Genomic DNA, 10037 nt, shown 5'->3' on the forward strand with positions numbered 1-10037 from the left:
GGAATAGAACAAAACAAACACAACAATACAATACACTCAACAATACAATTACACTCCTTCACATATCACTCAAGGTGTATAAACTTCAATCCAAAACCTCAAATAACTGAATCCTCACCCATTTGTTTTTTTACACATATCTAGCCATGAGGGTAATGTAAAAAACAAAACCACTACTGGTACAAAATATAAAACAAAATTTCAAATAACATAATAAAATAAAATCACTACTCTGAAAACTCCACAAAGAAAAATTATTTAACCCATATGGTCATAGGAGAATATAATTAAAGCAGCATTACCCGTAGTTAAAAGCAATTCCCTCTCCTTCTTCACATTGGTCTAAATTACAAGTATGGCTAAGAACTATAAACTCAATCATATTTATCAATTACACAAATTATCTTGAAATCAGTATTACAAATGACCATAAATTCATTATCCAAATAGCTTTCCAATGCGGGTGATCAAGCTACACCGGAAGGTCATCAGAGGTCATACAAAACCCTTCAAAATAGTCAAATAGTTCCTACATGTTGTATCCCGGGTTCCCAGAATATTCCTTTATCAAAATAATTAACGTGTTTAAGTGAACATAACGCGACAAACAAACAGAGGTTTTTTGGATATAAAAGTAATCTTTATGGAACAAAAGGAACATTTGTTGTGTAACTGGGAGTCTCGTGAGTGAAAACATCCGAAGATCATCAAAGGTAAACGGTTCATTTGATTGCTTTTCTGATTTTCGTGACCAAGCTTCCTCATGCTAAGTGTACATAATGCTATGCTCGGCTATCGATAAACTTACACAAACGTTTGGATTGCTTTCGCTGTAAAACATAATTTCAAAATCTGAGACGACAGGTGGATTAACAAAAGGCTAAGCTGTGTTTTGAAATATTGCACTTGTGATTTCATGAATATGAATATTTGTTAGTAATATTATTTGACTGTTGCGCTATGCTATTCAGTGGTTGCTGACGAAAATGATTCCGCGACAGGGATGGGTAGCGTCAAGAAGTTTTAAAAAATCACTCAAATAACCAAATTCAACCTAGCTAATTTCCCAAAACATATGAAATAGTTTTTACTATATAGGTAACAAAACTATAATTAAAATATAAAAAACCTCATGGCAACAGATGTACAAGATCCGCCATGAGAAATGACTGTATAGTTCCCTTAAGGAAAAGTACCTTTAGTCAATCTGCTTTCAGTGTGAGAGCTTCCCATGTCTGGAATACCCTGCCATTAGACACACACAACTGTGATTAATGATGCACTGTCCCTGTAAAAATAAAAACTACTCAAACTGCAATCAACTTTAATGATCTGACATTGTTCCACGTAATGGAAACAGATTATAATTTAGACTACATGAACTTTCCTGCTCAAATTCACTGGTGTTACCGAAACAATCAAACCAAGAATCAATAACCATCAGAATACATTATCACAATGTTTCCTTACTCACATCTGAATCACTTTCAGTTTGACATATCCTATTTATTTTTTCCCAGTGGGCAAAAATATAACCCCTCTCATTTCAACGTTCGTAAGATTAAAACCAAACTTTTCAACTTTCTCTTCTCTTTCCTCTTCACACTTATGAAATGTCCAAGACTTTAAAAATAACACACACAGCGCCAACATTACAACATGTGTCAGTCAATCTATAAGAACGAAAAACATCTCACCATAGCGCCATTATCTCTCCGCTACTATTTATAACTTCTTTAATTTAGGTAACTGTCTCCTCTATTGACACAGTAATTTAAATACGACTCAATTCTCAATACATTATTCCAGCAGATCATTTAGTGAACAGACACCGTCTTGCATCAAAATTCGCTTCGCTATTATTTTTAATTGAATGAATTAGTCATTCAATTTGAACCAAACAAGCTATTTAAAACGTTCCGTTCATATCTTCACCAAACACAAGCGACCGTATCTTTCCAGGCAAAACATACAAATAGTTTAATTACACTCAAAAACTCCAATTTTAGTCAGAGCATTGGCTGGGAACCGAAATCGCGCCTCCTCGCGTGGCAGGCGAGAATTCTACCACTGATCCACCAATGCTTTTGACTGACCAAGACAGTGTTCCTCAATGCAGTGGTATTACCACAGAGTTTCTAAATCAGCTTTTGCCTTTTGGTAGGCCGTCATTGTAAAATAATTATTTGTTTGTAACTCACTTGCCTAGCTAAATAAAGGTTAAATAAATAAATTATAATTATATGATTTTTAAAAAACAAATAAAACGCTGTGCCAATCAAGACAGTGGCAGCACACGCTCATTAGTGGGCTTAGCAATAAATATAGCAAGACATACACTTTCAGCAACTATATGTCTCTAGCGTTCTGGCTACTTAATCAAGTGTTCCAAATCACATATTTCTTTAGGTAGATAAACTCTGAATGAAACTGCACATTGAACACATCTCCAATACAACGTATTGCATGTAGTGTCCAAAGCCTCTAATTACAAGAATGACGAACTACTTAAATCTCATGCATCACGATTGTATTTAAACAAGTGTAGGAAGCCCAGCCGTGAAGCCGGGCATCAAAAAATTAGTTGATACTCATAATGTTCCTCTCCACGGAAATCTTTAGTAAAAGGCGAAAGATTTATGCGATCTGAAGAGAAACCAGAGTGTACTACCGATGTAAAGGGGGTGAAACCATCTAGATTCGCGGCACAATCATTCCCGGTAACGGATTAATATTGTTGCGCACAACAATAACGTGTGGATATAGACATAAATAAGGCGTCCACTATCATGTTCATGTAACTCTATATGTAAATATTTTGGGTGAAATTACGATTAAAAAAATCAAATACCGTTTCCAAATACACATGCGAAGGGGACTCTGGGTAATATAGCATACACTACTTCCTGATTGTTACAGCATTGACGTCTGGAATGGCGCTTTACAGTTTACAACAACAACAAAAAAACCTGCTGAACGAAATTAAACGTTTATTTTTTAAACTTTATAAGTAGTCTGCATTTCACAAAAACAGAGACCGATTTGGCAAATAGGCATGCGCAGTTTAGACCCACATACATCCACAGCTCAAAAACACTTCCCAAACTTGAAATATTACTTTGCCAAAGAGGAATGCACAACTTCAATACTGACAGGTACATCACAATCATGGCTCAAACTGTGGTGGTGTATTACTTATTACTAGGAATAGGTAGAAAGACACATACACGGGCATGAGAACAGCAGTTTAGCCTGGTCGCTCCGAGAGACTTGTACCAAATACAGTACAGTGTGTGCTTGTACTATGATGGAAAACCTGGAATTGAAAATATATTGGTTCCCAGCGAAACATTTTTAAAAAACAAATTAGAACGGAACTTGAAAGGAGAAGAACCGCATACACGAAACGTGGAACGGGTGAACAATGGGACGTTCTTGACTTTTGATTCGCTTAACAATTTGTTTGGGGGGGGTTCAAATCAAACTTTATTTACCACATGCGCCGAATCCAACAAGTGTAGACTTTACTGTGAAATGCTTACTGACAAGCCCTTAACCAACAGTGCAGTTCAAGAAGAAGGAAATATTTACCAAGTAGGCTAAAATAAAAAAGTCATAATGTAAATGTGATGTAATGTACAATGCATGATATTAACCCCCCCCAAAAAAACAGTAAAAAGTGAAATAATAATAAAGATATACTATTTTTAAAGCAAAGCATGAAAACACCTGAAAGCGACAACAGCGCTCATGCAGGAAAATCGACTTTCATTGACACCTTTCTGTGTTTGCAAACATTGGCGCAGGAGGGCAAATTGGTGGCAGAACAAGGGGGAGTTCTTATAGGATGCCAGCAACAAAAAAATCATAATTTCACACTCGTTTTGGAATGTAATTCAATTTTAAGGCACGTATGAATGTCCTGCTTAATATAATGTTTGTATCATCATCGCAATTCAACTGCGTTATACTTAAACCAGTGGCTAGCATTAGCTACAGCCTATAGCAATGAGCATTAGCATTCTACCTAACAACTGATGCATCCAAAATAGCTATTTTGCAAAGATCACAACCAAATATATTCTTAGCGACTGTAAAAGCAAGAATAAAAACATCGGTGTAAGTGTATGAGAACCCCAAAAAGTGATTTTGTTTAAGTAATAAAAAAAAACGTAAATCGAGGCTATGTTGAATGGGCGGTGATGGATTTCTTACTGCCGCCAAGAGTCCGTTTTTCGTGTACTGGAAAAGTCTGTAGAAAGAAGCTTGACATTAATCCATGCCCAGTCCAAATCCTACAGTACAGCTACCAACAGTGGCTCACGGAGAAAATGAACCATTGCGACACACAGTGGTAGTAGAAGCTAGCACAGCGAGGCAGTCGCAGGGCGTGTAACTGTCCACCGGCAATTACTGATGCTGCGTTCAAGACAACTGGGAACTCGGAACAAATGTCAGACTGGAACATTTGTTTTGAACGGTCATCTGACTTTCCGTCCAAACACTTAAAAGACACACCCGATCCCCTCAGCCCTCAAATTAAGTGGACACTTCTGATGATGTATCATGACGTCTGACGAGTATACACTTGCAGGGAAAGGGGCGAGGGAAGAACACAGTTGGTGATACCATCGACGTTGTACATCGCCTCTGCAAGAAGCAACAGCAAAACGATTCAAGACCCAGGGGTATCATCATCCTATTCACTACCAGATTCTATAGGGATGCTGTCTGGAAAGCTGCTGGGAAGAACGCCTTCGTTCAGAGCCATGGTATGCGTTTCGCCGAGCATCTCAGCCCGGAAGACATAGAAAGAAGGAACAAGTTGTGGCCAACGATCAAGATAGCACGAAGTGAGGGGAAGGCTGCTTACTTCGTCGGAGGACGAGGTTTCATCAACGGTTCAGAAATCCATATTCCTCCCTAAAATCTCACCAGAAGGAACAGGTTGATGGTTTCAGCCATGGTATTCTCATTTTCCTTATGTGGTTTACCTAACAAACATCAGGTGATTATTTTACAGGAATACTCAGGTATTTCAATTCATTAGTTTGTTCTTGTATGACCAGAAGTCTTATTTTGTTTACAAACTTACGAAGAAGATTGAAAGCTGAATTTATGTTTTATGTATACAGTAACTAAGATACTGTTTTAAATGGCATACAGGTTTTTGCTTTTTTCAAGAGTCTCACTCAATTTCGGCTGATGCCAACTTCTGGAGGTCACAGTGGGGCATAGATATTTGGCTTTCCCATGGATCTGAACACCCTGCTGGTGTCACTACAATGAAAAATACCTTTGATGGTAATATTCTACACTCGGAATGTGACCCCTTTGGTCACTTTATTTGTCTTGTGATCAGTTACAATGACATTACACTCATTACTGTAAACTTCTACGGGTACAACACCAAACATGAGAATGATGAGTTGCTTGAATCTATAGAGAAACATATACTTCATTGGTTATCTAAATTTCCCAATTCGTTATTATTGATAGGAGGGGACTTTAACATTACAATAGATAACTCAACTGATAGATGGCCCCCAGGTAGGCCAACCAATCAGAATTAGGTTTTAATACTTTTTATGGAAAAGTTTGATCTTACTGATATATGGAGTGAGAGGTTTCCGGCCCAAAGATCATTCACTTGGAGTAACAAAACAGGCTCCAGACAATCCAGAATAGATTTTTGGCTTATATCCAAATGTATTGATAGTGAGTGTGTTACTACAAATACTTGTAATACTCCCCTCACAGACCATAAGGCTATTTACATTGATATCAAAATATTTACCCCTGATACGAACCTTGGTAGAGCATCCTACTGGAAGCTAAATAGCTCATAATTAAATAATGATATAGTTACATTTGAGGTTAAAGATCTGCTCTCACACTTTTGGGAAAGGGCTTGTGAAGAAAAATCTTATTGCAAGAACTGGGAGCTCTTTAAATTTGAGGTGTCCAAATATCTTAGAAAAAATGGTAGTAATCTTGCTAAGACCAGAAGAGCTGAGGAGGAAAAGGTGATCATTAAGATAACTTCCCTTTCTCAGAGGTCCCCAGCTGACCTCTTGGGGGAGAAGAAGATGGAACTAATTGAGTTACAAAATAAACTGGATAATATATATAAATTAAAAGCAGAAGGAGCCTTTATTAGATCTAGGAAAAAATGGATTGAGGAGGGAGAACAGAATTCATCTTATTTCTTTAGACTTGAGACATTTCACTCTAAAAATAACACTATCCATAAGTTAAACATTGATGGTGTTATTACAGATGACCAAAAATTAATCGCTAAATACTGCAGCAATTTTTACAGAAAATTGTATAGCTCTACGTACTGTCAAGAATCCACAGATATGTTTTTTAACTCACTGAATAATGTTCACTCTATCAGTGATATAGAATCTAAACAGTGTGATGAACCCATCAAAGTTGAAGAGATTATAGAGTCTATCAAACATCTAAAGAACAATAAATCACCAGGTGTTGATGGAATTACATCATAATTTTACAAATAATTTTCTGAACAAGTAGCTCCCTTCCTATTTGAAGTCTTTTTTAGAGAGTATTAAAAACAATGTTCTCCCTCCTACAATGAGTCAGGGGTTAATAACACTGATACCTAAACCTAAAAAAGAAGTGCTGCTCATCGATAACTGGCGTCCAATTTGTCATCTTAATAATGACTATAAGATATTAGCCTCACTACTTGCAAAAATAATTAAAGAAGTCCTGGATGCAATCATTGATGAAACACAGTCTGGCTTCATGAGGAACAGACATATTTCTAACAATGTCAGACTAGTATTAGACACTTGACCACTCAGACCTAATAACTGAGGATAGCTTCATATTATTTTTAGATTTTTATAAAGCATTTGACACAGTAGAGCATCAGTTTCTCTTCCACTCCCTTGAGATACTTGGCTTTGGGGATTTTTTTCTGTAAGGCTATTAAGACTCTCAATGCAAATGGTAACAGCTCCATCAAATTGAAATATGGCACCTCACCTAGATTTGAGTTAAAGAGAGGAATTAGGCAAGGTTGTCCTATCTCTCCGTACCTGTTTTTATTAATCACCCAACTTCTTGCAAATTCTTTAAATAATAGTCCTGTACAAGGTATTTCCATAGCTGGTAAAGAAATTATTATAAGCCAGCTGGCTGACGATACTACACTTTTTCTGAAAGACGCTAACCAAATTCCCATATCGATCAATGTGATACAATCCTTTTCCAAAGCGTCTGGTCTATATCTTAACATTAAGAAATGTGAACTCATGGCTGTCAAAGATTGTGTGACACCTTCATATTATGGTATTCCAGTAAAAGAAGAACTTACATATTTATGCATAACCATTACAAAGGATCAGAAGTCTAGAGGCTTACTCAATTTTAACCCTCTTATTCAAAAACCCAGAAGAAACTAAATCAATGGCTACAGAGGGACTTATCAAGGCTGAAGGTATCTCTAGACTAACATATGGTGCTCTATCTTTATATCTTGACCGTAAAATAAGCAAGAAGATAGACCAGATGCTTTTCAACTTGCTTTGGAGAAACCGTACCCATTACATTAGGAAAACTGTTGTAATGAACACTTATGAGAATGGTGGACTGAATTTTCTGGATTTTACTACTTTAAATAATACTTTCAAGATAAATTGGATAAAACAATTCCTAAGAAGACCCACTTCTATCTGGAATTTTATTCCTCATTCCCGACTTGAAATTCCAAGTCGGGAACTCGGGCCACTTTCTGGAGCTCTGTCTTTCCTACCTGAAGATCACTAATGTCATGATTTGACCTTGTATTTTTCAGAGTTCCCAGTTGTCTTGAAAGCATCATTACTACTGATCCCGGGTGTTGATGGCGCATAAAGAGGCCCATAAAAAGAACAAGTAACCTCTGCACTGTACATACAGTGCCTAGTTCCCACTATCTGAGATACCTACTGCAGCCCTTATCCTCCACATACAACATCCGTTCTGCATTCTGTTAAAGGTCTCCAAAGCACACACGTGAAATTTGATTTGATCCCTGTGTCTTTTCAGTTCACTGCAGCTAGCGACTGGAACAAGCCGCAAAAAAACACTCAAACTGGACAGTTTTATCTCCATCTCTTCATTCAAAGATTCAATCATAGACTTTCTTACTGACAGTTGTGGCTGCTTCACCTAATGTATTGTTGTCTCTACCTTCTTGCCCTTTGTGTTGTCTTTGCCCTATAATGTTTGTGCCATGTTTTGTGCTGCTACAATGTTGTTCTCCTGCCAAGTTGTGTTGCTACCATGTTGTTGTCATGTTGTATTGCTACTAGGCTGTGTTGTTGTTGTTGTCTTAGGTCTCTCTTTATGTTTTTTATTATTTTTATTTAACCTTTATTTAACTAGGCAGGTCAGTTAAGAAAAAACTATTATTTACAATGATGGCCTACCCTGGCCGAACCCGGACGACCCTGGGCCAATTTTGCGCCGCCCTATGGGACTCCCAATCATGGCCGGTTGTGATACAGCCGGCCGAATCAAACCAGGATCTGTAGTGACGCCTCTAGCACTGAGATGCAGTGCCTTAGACCGCTGAGCCACTCGGGAGCCCCTATGTAGTGTTGTGGTGTCTCTCTTGTTGTGATGTGTGTTTTGTCCTATATTTTAATTTTAATCCAAGTCCCCATCCCTGCAGAAGGCATTTTGCCTTTTGGTTGGCCGTCATTGTAAATAAGAATTTGTTCTTACCTGACTTGCCTAGTTAAATAAAGGTGAAATACATTTTTAAAAAAAATGAAATGTCTTGATTGAATATGTCTTCACACCCCAGAGTTAATACTCGCTGCGAACACCTTGGCAGCCATTTCAGCTGTGAATAATTTTGAATAACATTCTACCAATTTTTCACAACTTTTAGGAAAACATACAGTATACTGTAGCCATTGTTTTTGTCAAAATCTCTCAAGCTCAGTAAATTTGGTTAGGAATCATTGATGGACAGCAATATTCACACTCAAAACCTCCTGGAAAGCAATTATGGTGTGTCTTTGGCATTACAATTTGTGTAATTGTCCTGCTTAAAAATAAAACTATCCTGTGGCGTGTTTTCCTCAAACTTTTTAACTGGGTTTTGCTAATTTCATATGTATTTTGATCCTGACAAACTTCCCTGCTGATAACAAGTATACCCGGACCAGGCTCCATGAGGGGGCTAAAGAGGGCTTAGCCCCCTCAGTTCAAACTTGAGCCCCATCAGTTTTTGTTTTATGTCCCTATATAAGAAATAGTCGAAAGGTTACAATGAAAAGTTAACATGATTGAGTGACAGGCTGACACAAAAACATTCATTTAATAGGCTATGTTTTGGTTATTTGGATCCCCGGTTTTGTTCTGTTTGCATTCATTCGTTCCAATTCGCGGTTGTGTCGGTATTCTAAGCCAAACTGCAGTTCAGTATTTTTGTTTGCAAAATAACTAGGCTACTACTTTCAGCATTTTATTTGCATTATTTTGGTAAGACGGTTGTGTGTGCAACTGCATTCACATAGGTTGTTTGTAATAGGTGAATTTCCCAATCTATCTTGTAGCCTGTATGCATTACCAAAATGGCCTTGCTGTAGGGCGTTGTCCATTGTGCTGATACAGCGCAGCAGAGATAGGCTACAGATTTCAAAAGCACTCAGTGATCTCTGAGTCTTGGCATTTGAACTTTGTTTATTGTCCCATCGCGCTCTTGCGACTCCTTGTGGCGGGCAGGGCGCCTGCAAGCTGACCCTAGTTGCCAGCTGGACGGTGTTTCCTCCGACACATTGGTGCGGCTGGCTTCCGGGTTAAGCCAGCAGTCTGTTAAGAAACAGTGTGGCTTGGCAGGGTCGTGTTTCGGAGGACGCATGGCTCTCGACCTTTGCCTATCCCGAGTCCATAGGGAAGTGGCAGCGAAGGTCCAAGACTAACTACCATTTGGGGTAAAAAAAATAAAAGATTGGTCCAGCCATGTCTCAGTCAGGCAGATGGCAAAGCATTCCCCGTAATCTCTTAGTTCG

The 10037-nt window shown here is 38.0% G+C and overlaps 1 non-coding gene across 1 annotated transcript; it reads right to left on the reverse strand.

Moving 5' to 3' along the window:
• Positions 1-2550: 2550 nt before the first annotated feature.
• Positions 2551-2666, reverse strand: LOC124040514. The gene has a single exon (XR_006839747.1). It is a non-coding gene; the product is annotated as a U5 spliceosomal RNA (small nuclear RNA).
• Positions 2667-10037: the final 7371 nt, after the last annotated feature.

Source organism: Oncorhynchus gorbuscha, linkage group LG07, assembly GCF_021184085.1.
Source record: "Oncorhynchus gorbuscha isolate QuinsamMale2020 ecotype Even-year linkage group LG07, OgorEven_v1.0, whole genome shotgun sequence".
Classification (NCBI taxonomy): domain Eukaryota; kingdom Metazoa; phylum Chordata; class Actinopteri; order Salmoniformes; family Salmonidae; genus Oncorhynchus; species Oncorhynchus gorbuscha.